This window comes from Bos taurus, chromosome 2 (genome assembly GCF_002263795.3).
Source record: "Bos taurus isolate L1 Dominette 01449 registration number 42190680 breed Hereford chromosome 2, ARS-UCD2.0, whole genome shotgun sequence".
Lineage (NCBI taxonomy): Eukaryota > Metazoa > Chordata > Mammalia > Artiodactyla > Bovidae > Bos > Bos taurus.
In genome coordinates this window covers 130,355,557-130,374,044 of record NC_037329.1, presented here as the reverse complement: position 1 = coordinate 130,374,044, position 18,488 = coordinate 130,355,557, and the positions used below count along the sequence as shown (strand labels likewise).

Below are 18,488 nucleotides of genomic sequence, written 5' to 3'. Positions count from 1 at the left end.
TCCCCCTCTTCATACGCCTTCAGCGCCGGCCTCAAGATGGCCGCCCTCTGGCGTCTCTGGCGCTGTTGAATGGAGAAAGCTTTATTGTTCCCTTCGGGTAGGAGTGTTCGTGTCCTCTATGGCGCTGTCAATAAAGAACGGCAGTTTGAATCGGTCCTGAACAGGTAACCATAGAAACGGGGCCGGGACTCCGCGTTGGAGACCCCTTTTGCCGCTGAGGGCCGGGAGGCTCCCCAAACGAGGGGCGCGCAGAGACCCTTCGGCCTGGCGAAGCCCGCTGCGCCCTGCCGAGTTTCCCAGCCGCCTGTTCCCGCCCCGGGGGGAACTTGGAACTCCCCTACCGCACCCCCGGAGCGGCCCACACTCCTGAGCGCAGGCCCCGCTCTCGTCTCAGGCCGAGGGGTTTGCCCCGGGGTCCCGGCCGGAATGCTCGGCCGGGCCTAGGCCCCGCTTGGGGCCCGCCCTCCGCCGGGGACTTGCCCTCGCCCCGCATCGCCGACTGCTCGGCGTGATCCGAGGCCTCCTCGCAGCTGCTCCTCGCACTTTTTCCCCCCGCCCCCCTAAAATCCCTACCCTTCTCCGGGCCTCGGCAAACTGTGCCCTTGGCCCAAAGCCGCCGCTCCCCTCCCTTCCCTTTTTTTTTTTTTTGTCTGCCGGGAGCTAAGAAGGTTTTACTTTTTTCTTTTGTACTGGTTGAAGGAGAAAGTATTTCGCATAACTTGTGACAGTTAACAGGAAATCAAATTCCGGTGTCCATCAGTGAAGTTTTCTTGGAACACAGCCGTGTTCGTGGTTTCTATATTTGTCCATGGCCGCTTTCCTCGTGCAAGAGCGAATTTGAGTAGTTGCAAGAATTAAATCTGATGCCTTGATCCCCAAAGCCGACGCTGTCTTTGGCCTTTTCGCAGCAGTGTGGCAGGACCAGCTGTAGACACAAGTAGGCTGGGTTAGTGTTGTCCTTCAGGCTTCAGGGACTCCTCAGGCCCCTTCCCACCCGAGTGGGAAACTCGAGTTACAACTGCCCTGTGCACCCCAGAGCTCTGTAGTTAACCACACACTCTGGCTCCCATTACTTCTGGCTTTATTGGTTTATTATTCAAAATGGAATTGTTTCCCCTCCTTTGAATAACAGTATCATCTACTGAGCACCTGCAGCAAGCCAGATACTTATTTATATTAATGCACAGCGCTTTTGTGCCAGCAACTTTTGTCCGTCCATGTGTCCGTTTTGCGTGGGTTGAAAGCCCAGGTTCTGAGAGGTTAAGCTGTTTTAGAGCGTCATAGATTACGGCTCTGGCAAGTTGCTCCTGGGTGCCACTTGCCTGGGGACCCATCTCATTCTGTTCAGATTTTATTCTTTTAGATCTGTCAACCTGGCACTATTGATTCTTCCTTGGAATGGAAGCCAAATCTTTGTATGGTTTGTGGATTTTAATTACAACCTCAAAATGAAAATTTCCTCTTACTTGGCTAAATCATCAAACTTCTGCTGCACCCCCACTTTCTAATTTAGACTTTGTTCTTTTATAGGAGTTGTTCCCAAACCCAACTATTCATCACTAGTTTAACTAACAAGTAGACTCAGAGTACCCAATGCTTGTATGCATGCATTAGTTAAGCATTCAGTATTTGTGGAGTGCCTACAAAATACTAGCAATGATTCAGACTCCTGGAAATAGAAATACAATGGTGAACAAGATCAATGTCATCTCTGCCCTTCCGTGGAACTAAATTCTGTAGAGGCTTGGACAGATGGCATACAGGTAATCAAAGATAATTTCATATACAGCTGTCATAGCGTCTTTATAGTCAAATTAATAGTTAATTTTTATTGACTGATTCCTGTGTGCCAAGGACTGCATTATGTGCTTTATTTCCATAGCCTGTCATTTACTCCTCACACCAACACTATGGCATAGGTTGTATTGATAGTCCTATTTTAAAGATGAGGAAGCAGTTGGAAGAGATGCCCAAGGTTCCATAGCTAATGCCTAAGGGAGCTGGGGTCTGAACCTAAACTGATCACACTAACCACCCTGCATTACCCATCTGTTTACTAAATCTTTCCTACTGCTTGGGAGGTCTTCAAGGGCAGGTGCCACACCTTGCTTGTTTTTACATCAGCTGCTAGCCAGTGCCCACAACCTGGCATTTGGTAAATATTAAATAAACACAGGTCATTCATTGAGCAAATATTTGCGTGGCTGCTGTTTACCAGACAGCAGTGTGCCTGGGATTACCAGGATGAAACATGGACTTAAAACCAGTGTCTTAACACATTAAAAGAATAGCCAAGTCATTCCAGGTTGTGGCAGCTGCTGTAAAGGAAGCGAAGCAGTGCTGACTTGGGAGACCGCCTGTCCCCAGAGGCCTCTCTTCTGGGTAGTTTAGGCTGAAACTTGTGCAGTGACTAGGATCCAGTTCAGAAGAAGGGAAAGGGGAAGGAGTTGAGGAGGAAGAACTTATCAGCAGTTCAAGCACTGTGAGACGGCACCAACTTGGAGAGCACAGGGCTGAAAGAAGCCGGTGACTGTGCTGGGTCTCACAGTTCTGTGCTCTGAGTCCTGGCCCTGTTCCCAGCGTTATTGCTGAAAAAGGGGCATCTCTTGGGCCAGTTACAAGTCATCATCTTATCTGATACATGTGGATAATGGATAATGGTACCAGAGGACTCTTGTGTGTGTTTTGTTACATATGTTGCTGAATTCCAGTTAGAACAGCCAAGTTTGGCCCCAAATGGAAACTTACTTAAAATGCTGGAAAGTGAAAGTGTTAGTGGCTCAGTCCTGTCCAACTCTGTAACCCCATGGGCTGTACTCCACTGGCCCTTCTATCCATGGAATTCTCCAGGCAAGAATACTGGAGTGGTTAGCCATTCCCTTCTCCAGGGGATCTTCCTGACCCAGGGATCAAAGCTGGGTCTCCTGCATTGCAGGCAGATTCTTTACAGTCTGAGCCACCAGAGAAGCTCACTCAAAGTGCTAAAATAATAACAAAAATTTAGAAGTGCGTTACAGTTGAATTTGAGGGTGTGTTTGTGCATGGGTATATGTGTGTATGTTTTTATCTTTGCGGGAGGGGACAGGTCTCATTTTTTTCTTTATGTTAAGAGGGGAACATTTCCAAATGGGGTTTAATTTTTTTAATAAAATTGCACAAGTGTCTGTAGAGTGTATTTCATCGTTTTGGTGTTTTAAGCTTGAAAATATTTGCATTCCTTCATTCTAAGCAAATGATAGGCTTATTCTAGTTGGTAGTAATTTTAGAATTTGTTTGCAAATGATTTGGGGTTTCCTCTAAAAGTTTTCAAAATAATGTTGCATACTATAAGCAGAATGTTGAATGCTTTGAAGCAGGTAGATTTTTTGCACAGGTAAAGACACATGATGATGTTTGGGCTCATAAACAGGAAAATTCACAGAGGCAGTAATACACCAAGCAGAGTATATAGGAAGGTCAGCAGTGTCAAGTTTTACTTTTACTTTCACTCTCTCCAGTAAGCGTGCTGCGTAAGTCACCAGAAGATGGGATCCAGCCCAGCAAATGGAGCAGGGAACCCAACAGAGAGTGGCGTGTTAATGCAGTGTTAACCAGCAAGCCCTGAATTAAATTGCTATTTTAGGTTTGGGTGGGACTTTCGCATTTAAACTCTTGCAGTTTTACTCTGTGAGTTGGGTCTGTTGGGTTTCAGTAAAGAGTAGGTGGTAACACTATTTGAAGGATAATATAAAACTGCAGGAAAAGCCAGGGTATACCAATTTGTTTTTCAATCTATTTTATTTCAGTTCAAAGCATCATTGCAGACAGGCAGTGCAGGGAACCACGCCACACTTGGGCAGTCCTCACCTGCTTTTGGAGATTGAGGAAGACTGAGTATAACCACAGTGTGGCTTGTTTTCTTGGACTATCTGTCTGCAAAGATGCTTTGAACTGAAATAAAATAGATTGAAAAACAAATTGGTGTGCCCTGTTGCCTCGTACTGAGTATTTACATTACCCTTCTGGAGTACTGCCTGTGCCAGCACCCTGGGGGGAGGCGGTGACCCTTCAGCCTCTTTCAACTCTTCAAGAGCGTGAGCTCTTTGATTTTCACGAGGAAATCGAATTGGGATATGTGGTTTTTCTGGATCTCCAATAGCCTGCCTTCTAAAGCCGTCATCCTAATAACGTGGAGAAAGCAAGCTATAACCACAGAGAGGAAAGACTTAAGTATTAAGGGCATTTAAATTCAGAGATGAGGCTGTCACTTGCTTTAAGTTGCGCAGTGGGTGTGGTATTCCACTCACACAGGGCAGTTTTAAGACTCCTACAGCTCTCAAGGGAGAGAGGGGTAGGGAGAGAAAACTATCTTTCCCAACATTGCCCTAATAGTGTTATGTAACTGCGTATCCTCAAAATCATGACATCAAGTATTTCATTTCCATAGGTAAAGTAAATATGTTACTGCTGATCCGCATCAACTTGTTAATCTGGGGTATCTGGTCAGGTTGTAGGGGACCTATGAAGCCTTTGAATTTGCCTGCAGACTTGTGTAAATGCCATTTTTAATTCTGGGAAAAGAGCCCATTACAGGCATAGCGTGGAGATACGGCAGGTTCAGTTCTAGGCCATTGCAATAAAGTGAGTCACATATATTGTTTGATTTCTCAGTTTCTCAATTTTGATTTCTTAATTTCTCAAACATGACATGTAAAGGCTATGTTCACACTATACTAGTCTGTTAAGTGTGTAATAGCATTATGTCTAAAAAAAACAATGTACATACCTTAATTTTTTAAAAAACTTAGTAAAAAAATGCTAACCATCATCTGACAATGCGTGATTACCACAAACCTTCAATTTGTAAAAAATGCACTGTCTTTGAACCACAATAAAATGAGGTATGCTTGTACTTTAGTCAGATCTCAGAGGGGTGGGTCCTAGACCCCTCCAACGGTACAGAGCCGACAATGAACATACAATACACCACTGAACTGAAACAGCGAGGAGAGTCCCCCTAAAACCAGTACTTTCTGTTTTTCTTTGCCCTTGACCTCAAAGATGGAAAAGTATCTTTTCTGGCTTTGTTTCCTGTCTAAACCGGTTGAGCATAGTTGAATGTTTGTGCAGAAGCCTTTACCCAGTGAAGTGCTTCAGAGATGCTTTAGAGATCCTTGCTGTTGTTTCACGCGAGGCTGGTGAGTGGGGACACGTTGTCTCGGCTGCCTGGTAAGCAGATAAAACAGTCATTTCTTCCGACAGGTAAAGGGAAGAGCATAGAAGCCCAGTACTTTGGCTCTAGGCATCAACTTTCTGAAGATAGAATCAGTTTCTCAGGATTAGAAAGCAGGGATAAAGGGGAGAGAGGAGGAGAAGGGTAGATTCAGAGGGGCAGCACAGGGGGAGAGGGCACTGCCCTGCATTTGTCTTGGGGCCCCCCTGTGACAGCAGAGCTGCTCTCTGAAACCAGACTCATCTCAGACTTTGTGGCTCAGACGGTAAAGCGTCTGCCTGCAATATGGGAGACCCAGGTTCGATTCCTGGGTCGGGAAGATCCCCTGGAGAAGGAAATGGCAATCCACTCCAGCACTCTTGCCTGGAAAATCCCATGGATGGAGGAGCCTGATAGGCTACAGTCCATGGGGTCGCAAAGAGTCGGACACGACTGAGCGACTTCACTTTCATCTTTCACTTTTCATCTCAGACTTTAGCTAGTGTTAGGACCTCTGAAAAAGCCAATTTGTGGACATGTTTTCTGGTTTTATTAGTACCCAAAGCGGGGTGGGGAACAGGGAAGAAGGAAATATCTTTTACATCTTTATGTTCTGTGTGTGCATGCTCAGTCGTGATGACTCTTTTCGACCCCATGGACTGCAGCCGGCCAGGCTCCTCTGTCCGTGGGATTCTCCAGGCCTGAATGCTGGAGTGGGTTGCCATTTCCTCCTCCAGGGGATCTTCCCGACCCGGAGATCAAACCCGCATCTCCTGCATTGGCAGGTGGAATCTTTTACCACTGAGCCTCCTGGGAAAGCCCATCTGTATGTTAGGATATATATTTATTTAATGGGACCTTAGTAGAAAACAGTTTAAGCCAGAGTTTGGCCCATGTAGCATTTACCAATTAGTTGCTTACTTTTAAACATCAGAGATTTTACGTCTGTGACCCCTGAAGGTGTTTGCATGGGTGACCTCTGCTGTAACTAGAATCTGATTCTGGGACATACCATAGAGTATGTTTTGTGAAGGAAAAGACCCAGGAATGTTGAGGGAGATGAGAAACAAAGGATCACAAGGCTAAATAGCTTTTTAGGCTCCAAATACTGGTTGGTTGACTTTTTAAAAAATATAAAATCATAAGTGAACAGTATATGGTTCTGTTTCTAACTTTGAGAAAATTTTACTACAGGTAATCTAACTCTCCAGTTCCACCTGTTTCCCATCTTTCTAGGACTGTGGCCTGACAGTTGGGTCTTTCTTCTTGACTTCCTTAGCTCCCTGCCCCCACAAGGGGCTCCATTCTCCTTGCCATTCTTTCATCTGCCACTTCTCTTGGGCTCCTCGTCTCCGTGGATGGCGCCACAGTGTTGCCAGAGGTAGAAACCCGGGAGTTGTCCAGTGTTCTTCCCCTTCTCTTCAACTCTCCTTCCCCTTCTACTCCCCATCTACAAATGGCACCCACTTATTTAGACTACAAGCCCATTGAAATCCCCTTTCTCTTTTGGCCAAAGCTGCTGTACTCTCTTGTCTTGAATTACTGCCACAACAGTCTTCTAGCTGGCTGGCCAACTTCCCAGCTTTGTTTCTCTCCAGTCTATTTGTACATTGTTGCTTGTGATCTTTATAAAGCACAGATCTGAACATGTTACTCTCCAGGCTAATCCTCTGCACGGTTCCTTGGCATGGCTTGGGCTGCCCTCAAACCCTGGCTGTGCCTGTCTCAAGCCTCAACTCTTAGCACTGTCTCCACTCACCTCTCACCCTTCTACTTGAGCATTAGTCATTAACACTCAGTGGGCCATGCTCTGGGGCTTTGGGGCTGTTCGTTCACTCTGGATTTCTCTGGTCACGTTATTAACCAGGCAAGTAGCAATGCTGTTATCTGTACTGACCATTAGATTGCTGAATGTTTTAGTTTTTTATATGGTTTCTTTTGTCCTTCAAATATACACTATTTGAGAAGGCAATGGCACCCCACTCCAGTACTCTTGCTGGGAAAATCCCATGGACGGAGGAGCCTGGTAGGCTGCAGTCCATGGGGTCACTGAGGGTTAGACACGACTGAGCGACTTCACTTTCACTTTGCACTTTAATGCATTGGAGAAGGAAATGGCAACCCACTCCAGTGTTCTTGCCTGGAGAATCCCAGGGATGGGGGAGCCTGGTGGGCTGCTGTCTATGGGGTCACACAGAGTCGGACACGACTGAAGTGACTTAGCAGCAGTAGCATCAAACACTGTCCCAAAGTCTCTTGATATAATTATTTTCTCTACGTGGTTATGCCACCAACTTGATAATCAGACTGATTTTTGTTTTAAAATTTAAGAATTGCCTTGTAAAATTTAATTTTGTCTTTTTAACTATGAAAACCATGTACATGGTTCCAAAATCAGAACTGTGTAATAGGGGACATTCACTGAAGTTTTTATTTCCTGCCTGACCCTTCTTTTCTTTTTCTCTTAAGTCTTGCTGCCAGAGTTTTTGGGGTTCTGTCAATCTGATAGGTAAGAAATAATATTTCAGTGTACTTTTAATTTGTTTTCTCCTTTTATGAGTTCAGAATATCCGCCCAATGTCTGTGGTATAAGTTACAAAGGTATTTTTTCCGGTTTGTCACGTGCCTGACTTTTACATATGTTGTGTTATTGCTGTGAAGTTTTACATCTTTATATAGTGCTAATTATCAGCCCTACAGCGTATTACTTTAGATTTTGAGTCAGAGTTAGGAAGTTTGCACCATTCTCAATTTATGAGGAATTCATTAATGTTTTCTTCTAGAAGAATATATGGTTTCACCTTTTTTAAAAAAAATCTAAGAGTCTGATCCATTTGGAATTTATCTTGGCATTTGGTTTGAGGAAGGATCGAGTCCTATATTCTTTCCAGTGGCCAGCCATTTATTGTAACACTACTTATTAAAGGCTCTTATCCTTTCTTCACTGGTTTGAGATGCTGTCTTTAGCAGATACTACTAAACTCTTATGTGCGTTTGGGTTTCCTACCGGATTTCCAGTTTTGTTCCATTGGTTTGATTGTCAATTAATACGCCATTACAAAACTATCTCAATTTTAGTGGCTTGTAATTTGTTTTGCTATCTGGAGGGATTAGTTTTTCCTTGTCAGAGTTTTCCTGGCTGTTTTGCTTGTTTATTCTGCCATATGAGCTTCATAATAAGTTTGTCTAATTTCCAGATGAAACACTCGGTGGTATTTTTATTGAGATTATGTTTTAATTTATAAAGTAGCTTAGGGAGTACTGCCATCTTTATGAGGTTGAAATTTTCTATCCAAGGATCATGGTCCATATTTCTATTTCCTCAAGACTAATTTTGTGATTTTTCAAGAGTATTTTATGTTTTTGCTTATATAAATTTTGTTTGCTTCTTGCTCAGTTTATTATACTTTTCATTCTTTAAAAAAAAAAAAATTCATTTTAGAATCCCTCCAGAACTTCTCAGAGAAGTTGTATACACCCACATACTCAAAAAATTTTGCATATCATTTCTGATGGTTCATAGATACCCTCCTCCAAAAGCCCATCTGATTATATTGTCCCCTCAGAATCCCTCCTCTTCTCTCTCTTTCCCATTCTCAGTACTTAGCTCTGTGTCCTACATACTGTAGGCAGTCAGTGCATGTTTGTTGAATGGAATGAATAAAGCAGTAAGGGGAAAGGAAAGAGAATAAAAGAGTGGGAAGGAAGCCTGTAAGACCTACTCTAGGGAGGTTTTCCTTCTACAGATGCTAGATGTCCCTAACATTCAAAAAACAAAGATCATGGCATCCGCTCCCATCTCTTCATGGCAAACAGATGAGAAAATAATGGATACAGTGACAGACTTTGTTTTCTTGGGCTCCAGAATCACTGCAGGTGGTGACTGCAGCCATGAAATTAAAAGGTGCTTGCTCCTTGGAAGAAAAGCTATGACCATCCTAGACAGCATATTAAAAAGCAGAGACATAACTTTGCCGACAAAGGTCCACCTAGTCAAAGCTATGGTTTTTCCACTAGTCATGTATGGATGTGAGAATTGGACCATAAAGAAGGCTGAGTGCCAAAGAATTGATGCTTTTGAACTTATGGTGTTGGAGAAGACTCTTGAGAGTCCCTTGGACTGCAAGAAGATCCAACCAGTCTATCCTAAAGGAAATCAACCCTGAATATTTATTGGAAGGACTGATGCTGAATCTGAAGCTTCAGTATTTTGGCCACCTGATGCGAAGAACTGACTCATTAGAAAAGACTCTGATGCTAGGAAAGATAGAAGGCAGGAGGAGAAGGGGACGACAGAGGATGAGATGGCTGGATGGCATCACTGACTCAATGGACATGAGTCTGAGTAAATTCCGGGAGTTGGTGATGGACAGGGAGGCCTGGCGTGCTGCAGTCCATAGGGTCGCTGTGAGTTGGACATGACTGGGCAACTGAACTGAAGTCCAGTCTTAATTCACTGGTTCTCATTTTGTTCTCCTCTAATCCCCATCCCAGAACTTAAAAAGTACAACAGAATACCATGTTGGTGACGAGAGCTTCCGCTCACTGAACAGCTAGAAAGCGCCAGGCACCGCGTGAGGTGCTTCACCCAATCACTTCCTGTGATCCTCGCAGGGACTGAGCAATAGATGCCGCTATCCCAATTTAAAAATTATGATGGAACTTTCAACCTTAAAAGTCAGCTCCCATATACATGTTCACTCATTTTGCACTTGAGAAAACAGATTGTGAACGGTTAAGTAACTCATGGTTTCAGAGCTAAGGTCAGGCTTAGAACCCAACTCATTTATTTCCTTATTAAGATTGTTTTTTATATTTTCAACTGCAACCAGCCAGGGAAAAGCAGAAGCGAGGGAGACGGTCAAGAGCCACGCTTCTAAACGCCTGCTGGTTGTCGTCTGGTCCCTAAATCATGTCCGACTCTTAATACCTGAGGGACTGTAGCCCACCAGGCTCCTCTGTTTATGGGATTTCCCAGGCAAGAGGTTGGAGTGGGTTGCCATCTTCTTCTCCAGGGGATCTTCCCAACCCACAGATTGAAGCCCTGTCTCCTGCACTGGCAGGTAGATTCTTTCCCACTGAGAGCTGATACTGAGGTGGGTTCTGTACCACTTTACATTCTAATTCACATCACAATATTTCAATCAATCCACTGTTTGCCAACGGTAAGCCCCCCTCTCTCTCCCTCTTTACCGCTTCTCTTATGTTCTCTGCTTTTGCCCTGCCTTCTCTTTATCTGGTCTTATTAGTGCAGTCGATACTAGTTGATTTTTAAAGACCTGTCACTGTTTTGAGTACCTAGCTGCTAGCATGATGTTGGGAACATAGTAAAAACTTATAAATTTAAATAACAGTGAAACTTGCTGTTCTTACTCATTTAGCCCATACCCATAAGTTCGGTGCGGTGCTATAACTTTTGAGTGATGCTCCGAAGCCCTGGTAGTCATTAAATCTGACCACCTAGACTCAAGTTGCTCTTCTAGCTGGTACTTATAGCTGCTGTCAGCTGCCCTCAGTTCCAGTCAGATTTAAACCAGAGGGAGATTTTCTAAGGTCAGAGTCCAAGACAGCAGAATAATTGGCCCCTAGAGTTCTGGGTTTTGTTTTTTTTTATCCTGGGCAGCAAAATGTTGAGGATGAAATTTTCCATGTATTTCTTTGAACATTTTTGAGAAAATATTATGGAATCCCATAGGCTCTTTACAAAAGTTAAAGGCAAGAGAGAAGTTACCTTTTTTTTTTTTGAGTTAGCTCCTTAAGTTAACCCTCTTGTCATAATCCTTGGTGATGAGTGAGAGAAAGATTGAGGCGAAAATAATCGCCACTTCTTAAAAGACAAGAGAAAAGGCTTCCAGCACTGAGAGGAGAGGCAAATGGAGTTCATCTATGAAATAGACACAGGGGTGTCAGGTCACAGGGTGGCCTGAGTAGCGGAATAGGACAGTCTTGCAGGAAGTTAGGGCTCCACAGTCTGCCGGGGTCCAGCCTCAGCAGAGTCCAGGGATACCCTCAGGATGAACGGTGTCGGCGAAAGATGACACGGGGAGACCAAGCTTAGGTGAAGCGGTGTCTGCAGCTTTATTTTCAAAAGGAGCTTTTATACCCTGAGTTACACATTTCCAGAAGTGAAAGATGCAGAGTCAGCTCAACATTCCATCAGTTTTGACCTTTATCGAAACCAGAATGTTTTCTGCATACCTTTCCATTTACAAGGGTCTTATGTTATGTACATTATCTTCTGACCTGGAGGCCTATTGACATTTTATGACCCTTTTCTGATAAAGGTTCGTCAACCAGAAAACTTGTTTTCCCTTAAAGTGTTTTTTCTTTATTTTTCCAATCTGTGTCACCCTCAGAAAGTACTAAAGTTACATTCTTCTGGAGCAAAGGTGCAGTGGGTTACAACAAAGAAAGAACTTATTAAGGCAAAGGTTCAATGTTGCTAATGCCAAGGCTACTACTTGTTTTTCCTGCATTCCAACTATATTAACTAATGCACTCCCATGCACACAATGGATAAGGGATATGGAGACTTGGCAGCAAGCGTTGGCTCAACAATGAAACCCTTCACCAGTACTATTCTAATAATTTTTCACCCCTCGAAGGGCTCTATGCCCGTTAGGACTTTTAGAATGCTTAGGCTTCCTGTGCCTTTCATGGTTGGGAAGTTGTGAACAATCATGTGGGTTAGTTGCAAGAGTATGAATAAACCTGCCAAGCAAGCTAGAATGCCAACAGAGGGGTTAGAATTGAAATACTCCTTTCAATACTCCTTTCATGCCCAGGAGACTTATTCACTAGAGCCCTAAGTTGATTTTCTTCAGAGAAAGGTGGTCGGGGATAGCCCCCTGTTAATGTCAGAAGAGTTGGTGAAAGGCATAATATAGTAAACAGTAGACAGACTGACTGGTTTCAGGGTCAATGCTGAGCAGGTCCAGGGAGCCCCTCGAGTCCTAATCCGCCTTGCCTGTCAGGTCTCCTCTGCATGACCTTGTCATGGGTGGGATCTCCTGTGCTGGCTCCCAGCACATAGTCTCTTCAGTGTTTCTGCTGCTTAACTACAAAGTAGAAGAAAAGAAGGATCTTAAGCCGAAAGTGGTGTCTCCTTCCCAGCTTTGCCATAAACTCCTTGAGAGCAAGGAGTGTGCTGAACTTCTTACTCTGTGTAGTTCCAAGCCAGTTAAGGGCCTTTGGCTGAGCTCAGTGAAGATCTCCTGGACAGACAAGCACACACTGTCCACTGACGAGTCCAGGAAATGGGTCTTGGAGCTTCGCTGGGGCGGCATGGGGTTCGCATCCTCCAGTGGCACTTTTACCAGCTATGTGGCCTTGAACAAGTCAGGGGACTAGAGTGATGTGTGTATGGCGCTTCTTCAAATAACAGGGAATAAGGGCTTCCCTCATGGTTCAGCTGGTAAAGAATCTGCCTGCAATGCAGGAGACCTGGGTTCAATCCCTGGGTTTGGAAGATCCCCTGGAGAAGGGAACAGCTACCCATTCCAGTATTATGGCCTGGAGAATACCATGGACGCTATAGACCATGGGATCACAAAGAGTTGGACACGACTGAGCGACTTTTACTTCACGTAGGCTCTAAATCAAGGTCATCTGTTCTTCCTTAAAAAACCACTTCATTTGCTGTCTGTCTCTGCACTGCCTCTGAACAGAGAAGTTACTAAAAAAAAGTAGGAGAAGGACTCAAGGATCAAGAGCTTCCATGCTTTTTAAATTCTCAAGCTTGGGCAATATCCAGTGGAAAAGGTTCTGGCTCCAGAGTCAGACAGCATGGGTTCATTTACTGACTCTCCCTCTCACTGGCTTTGTGATTTGGGGCCAGTCATTTTATCTCTCTAGGCCTCCACTTTCTCAGTTAAAAGGGGAGTTAATAATAGTAACTACCTCGCAGGTTTTGCAAAAATTATATAAGGCCACCCATGCAAAATGCTTGTCACAGTGCCTGGGCTATAATCCTCATAAAACGTTAGCTCCCGTTGTTAGGTTGCTGCCTTAACCCTTCCAAACTACATCAGTCTTCTCCCTTTTCCATCATGTCTTCCTTGTTGCTTTCCACTTAAAAAATACGTATCTGAGTCAGAGGAAACACAAGTGTCTGATTTCTAACATTAGTGAACTGGAAGATCTTGAAACACTTCTCAGGGCCTCAGTTTCTTCATCTACAGATGAGAGAATTGGAGCAGGTGGTTTCAGTTCTTTGTATCTGCTATTAATTTTCAGTGAATTAAGGGCTTTCTGTGAAATCTCTAGGATTACAGTCCAGCATGCTGTTATGAGAGGCCCAACTCTCTCCCTTTCTTAGCTGATTCAGCTGTGAAACTAGCAATGTGATTGTCTAGAAAATCTTTTTTAGAAATAATGTAATATTTGACATATAGCATATAGAAGATACTGATAACATGTGATTTATGTAAGTGATGAGGCAAAGTGATTAAAAACAAGTAAATCTGTGAACTGACCACACAACCAAAAACTGTAAAAAGAATATTTGGCAGGTATATTTTTATGCTTCCTTTTAACATTTACTAAATGTTTACAATGTTACGGGAAAGGCTTTCATGTCTGTTGACTCATTAACAGTGACTTATTAATGCTTGGGCTTCCCTGGTGGCTCAGATGGTAAAGAATCTGCCTGTAGTCAAGGAGACCTGGGTTCTGTTCCTGGGTTGGGAAGATCCCCTGGAGAAGGGCATAGCTACCCACTCCAGTATTCTTGCCTGGAGGATTCCATGAAATGAGGAGCCTGGCAGTGTATAGTCCATGCTTACAGCTACCCCATGAGATATGACTAATATTATCCCCATTTTACATATGAGGAAACTGAGGCCCAGAGGGTTAGGCAACTGGCCTAAATTTGTATAGCTGGTAAGAGAGACTGGGCTGTGATGAATGCCCTGGGCAAGCTGTCTGTCTGTACAGCCTGTGCGCCAAACCTTTGCTGGTAAACACACAGCCTCTGGAGTCACACGGCCTGTTTTGGTGTTCTTTAGCTGCCTGAGCTCTCTTACATTAGATGGGTATCTTTGAATTTGAAATTTGTTCCTGAGTGGTCCGGACTTACTCCCTACTGCAGAAAAGTGTATTCTCATAATCAGATTGACAAAAACCTCAGAACTCATCCACATTTTCAGATCAAGGTAGAAGCACAGTGACAAAGCCGAGGGTCCTCTGTAACACCTAAGAGGTTGGCTGTGAAAGCGCTGAAGTGGTGATTGCTTGTTGAGACTCTGCAGGCTGGGAGGGTCGGCATTAGATGTAATGCAGTCACAATCCCCAGTCACTCATTCGATGGCCATGTTGCTCGGGAGATTTTGCAGTTTGGCCTGTGAAGAGTCATCTTGGGTGAACGACTGGATCAGAGCAGCATGGCCCAGAAAGGCAGGGGAAAGGCAGATAAGCCTCTCAAAGCTGCCTTCCATTACAATAGCCTTGAAAAAAATCACTTGTTTCTATGAATTAGACAAAAGATAAGAGGACACAAGCAGTTTGTTATGCCGAACAGTTGGATGTTGTATTTTACAGAACATCTCAAAAATAGAGTTTCATTAGAGATTGAGAGAATCTGGAAAAAGAAATTAGTTGAATGTAATAGTTACTATAGGCTTTAAGAAGCAGATGCTAGCCGCCAGTTTGAGATGTAGAAAACAGCCTTTCCAGTGGTCCTTAGTCTTCTGTGTCTCTGCCTCCTTGAGAGTATGCTGGTGAGGTGGTGGTAGTGATGCTGACAGGGAGGCTGATGCTGGCAGCTAATTTATTGAGCACCTACTATGTCCCGAGCGTATAATGCTGGTGCTTTAGCTGTGTTAATTCTTTTGATCTTCCAACAGCCCAGTGAGAGAGGTACTGTTATCACCGCTATTTTGTAGATGAGGAAACTATGCTGCATGGAGTTTAGGTGATTTTCCCAAGATCACACAGCTTGTAACTGGGTGTTCAGGCTTCACACCTAGGTAGTCTGGCTCTGCTTCCAGCCTGTAAGCAGTGAGCTACGCTGCTGCTCGTGACTGTCTCCCAGAAAGTGTGCAGCTGAGCGGTGTCGTGTGTCCGGTGATGTAAAGACCCTATGGATGCCTCTTCGCCTTCCTTGTCCCTGGACTTGGGCTCAAACCCCACACTAGACATATGTCCCTTCCTGTGGGCCCTGACGTCATCTCATTTAACTTGCCTGGTACACGGTGGTGGTGGTTGCAGTTGTTTAGTCGCTCAGTCATGTCTGACTCTTGGCAGCCCCATAGACTATAGCTTGCCGGGCTCCTCTATCCATGGGATTTCCCAGGCAAGAATACTGGCATGGGTTGCCATTTCCTTCTCCAGGGGGATCTTCCCAACCCAGGGATTGAACCCATGTCTCCTGCATTGACATGGGAACTCTTTACCACTGAGCCACCAGGAAAGTCCTGGTGCCTGGTAGGAGATAAATAAATATCTAATGAGTGTATAGTGTGTCAGAAGTGACACTAGCTTTGAAGCCAGGCAAATATACCTGGGTTTTTTTATTTGCAGATTATAAAAATAATTCATGTTTTTTGTAGAAAAATTTGAACTATGTGAAGAAGAAAATAAGTCCCCCATAGTGACACTACCTAGGGATAACCACTGTTAGCATTTTAATGTATTTTCTGTCTTTTTTAATGCATATGTATATATGCATTTACATATATTTTAAAACCACATTGCAATTATATATACAGTTGCATGCTGCTTTTTTTCCTTTTAGTATGTTGAAAGCATTTCACCATGTTATTAAAAATCTTCAAGAGCCTAATTTAAAAAATTTATTTAGATATAATTCACATACCATACAATTTACTGTTTTAAAGTATACAATTCAAAGCCTGTGTAAGTATCACCACTTTCTAATTCTAGATCATTTTCATCACTCCAAAAGAACCCCCACACCCATTAGCATTCCCTTCCCAATCCTTCCTCCTCCCAGCCTCCAGCAATCTCTGATCTACTTTCTGTCTCTGTGGATTTGCCTATTCTAGACATTATATAGAAAAGGGATCATGCTCTGGCCTCTTGTGTCTGGCTTCTTCAACTTAGCATAATGTTTTCAAGGTTTTCCCCTGTTGGTAGCACTATGAGTATTCCATTCCTTTTAATGACTGAATAATATTCCACTGTATAACTATACACAATTTTATTTGGTTATCAGTTGGTGGACGTTTGAGTTGTCTCCACTTTTTGGCTGTTTTACATTCTGCTACAGTGAAAATTAGTGTGCGAGTTTTTGTATAGACATATATTTTCGTTTCTCTTGGGTATATACCTAGGAGTGGGATTGCTAGGTCATTTGGGAACTCTGTCTTTAACTTTTTGAGGAGCTGTCAAACTATCCTTCACAGTGGCAGCACCGCCGGACGTTCCTGCCAGCAGCGTGCAAGGTTTGCAGTTGCTTCATGTCCTCAGCGATGCTTAGCTTTTCTGTCTGTTTTATCACAGCATCCCAGCAGGTGTGCAGTGATGTCTCGTTGTGGTTTGATTGGCATTTCCTCTGTGACTACTGATGTGGGGCATCTTGTCATGTGCTTCTTTGCTATTTTGTATGTCTTCTTTGGAGAGATATCTATGCAAATCCTTTGCCCATTTAAAAATTGGCTTATTTGTCCTCTTATTGTTGAGTTGTTATGACTTCTGGATACTTTGTTCTGATATGCTATGTTTATATATTCTGGGTACTAGACCCTTATCAGATATATGATTTGAGAATATTTGTGCCTATTTTGTGGGTTGTCTTTTTACTTTCATGATCATGCCCTTTGATCCACAGAAGTTTTTAAATTTGATGAAGTCCAATTTACTTTTCCTTTGATTACTTATGCTATCTATAGGTATCATATACTGAGCCTGATTTTTAATGGCTGCATACTATTCCATAGTATGCCTGTATACCATATTTACTTTAAAAATCTCATACATCTAAGTTTCTAGTTTCTTTACCATTAAATCTATTGCTCTGCATAAATATTTTATTATATCTCCAATTGTTAAGTATGTCGTTATAGATAGATTCCTAGAAGTAGGTCTAAAGGAATAAACATTAAAAAAAAAAAACCTTTTTTCTTCTAATATCATGGGACTCATTCTTTTTTTTAATCTGTAATTATATAGCTGATTTATATTACAGATATATTCTGTAATATATCCTGGTAAAACATTCCCAGTAAAACATTCAAACAATGCATGTAAAGTATATTCTCCCCAGTCTACCCAGATTCTCATGGCTCTCTCCAAGGACATTTTTTATAGCTTTAGATGAGCAGATTACTTACTAGATTACATCCCTAAAAGATTTTTACCAGTTTAAACTTCCATCAGCACTGTATGGGTACCTGCCTCATTGCTCCTTCCCTCTGTTACACGTGCAAATATTATTTTTATCATAATAGGTAACACATATTGAGCGTTTACTGTTGACAGGCACTTTGTTAAAACATTTCAGATGCATTGTCTCATTTCGTCTTCACACCAAAACTGTAGGGATGTTGAGGCTCACAGTGATTGAAGTGAGTTGCCCAGGATCACTGATTGAGTGTCCAAGTTAGGCTTCAAACTGAAGTCTAAATCAGTCCATGGTCTAAAACCACTGCTTCACACTGAAATACTATCATCGCAAAACTTTTCCAAATTGATTGCCCCTAAATAGTATTAATGTTTTAATTTGTATTTCTTTGTTCATCAGGGTGAACTTGTCTGTTGGGTTGTTAACTGTTTATTTCTTTAGTGAATTATCTGTTTTTCTTTGTCCATTAAGAAATATAAATGTTGAGATTTTTCTTATTTTTGTATCATCTTTCTATTCTAATATTAACTGCTTAGTTTTCACTTCATGTGATATGAAGTGTTTATTTATGTTTTAATTTTGCTAGTGCTGATTTTCTTGGAAGTTTTCATTTATATGTAGTCAAACCTATTGATCATTTTTTATTGTTTCTTGTATGCATAGAAAGGCCTTCTCCACCCTGACCTTAGTTAAGTATTCATTAATATATCTTTTAAATATCTTAGTCACTTAAAATTTTTTTGTTTTTTGTTTTTTCTTGTTTTTGTTAAGTCACAAATCCACCCTACTACAGCTCTCCCTTGGGCAGTAGATTGGGAAATTTGCAGTTATGTATCCCCTGAGATACTTTTGGACAGTTCTGTGGCTTGAGAATAATTATTTTCTCATTGTTAGAGCTGTCAATGATTGATATTTAAATCAACATTCGAAGAAAAAAAACAGTAAACCAAATAACGTACCTACTACTAGCAGCTGCCAGTCTGTCAGATACACAGA

The 18,488-nt window shown here is 42.7% G+C and overlaps 1 protein-coding gene across 8 annotated transcripts in view; it reads left to right on the top strand.

Annotated features, from left to right (window-relative positions):
- Positions 1-13: 13 nt before the first annotated feature.
- ZBTB40 (zinc finger and BTB domain containing 40) overlaps positions 14-18,488 on the top strand; it is a 78,332-nt gene continuing 59,857 nt past the window's right edge. For 6 of the 8 annotated variants that reach the window (XM_005203212.5, XM_005203210.5, XM_059875365.1 and 3 more), the window contains exon 1: positions 14-164. The gene's annotated coding sequence lies outside the window, so the exon portion shown is untranslated. Of the gene's footprint in view, positions 165-5,134; positions 7,701-18,488 lie in introns of those variants that run through there. The other 2 variants (XM_024975803.2, XM_024975805.2) reach the window with 2 other exon arrangements.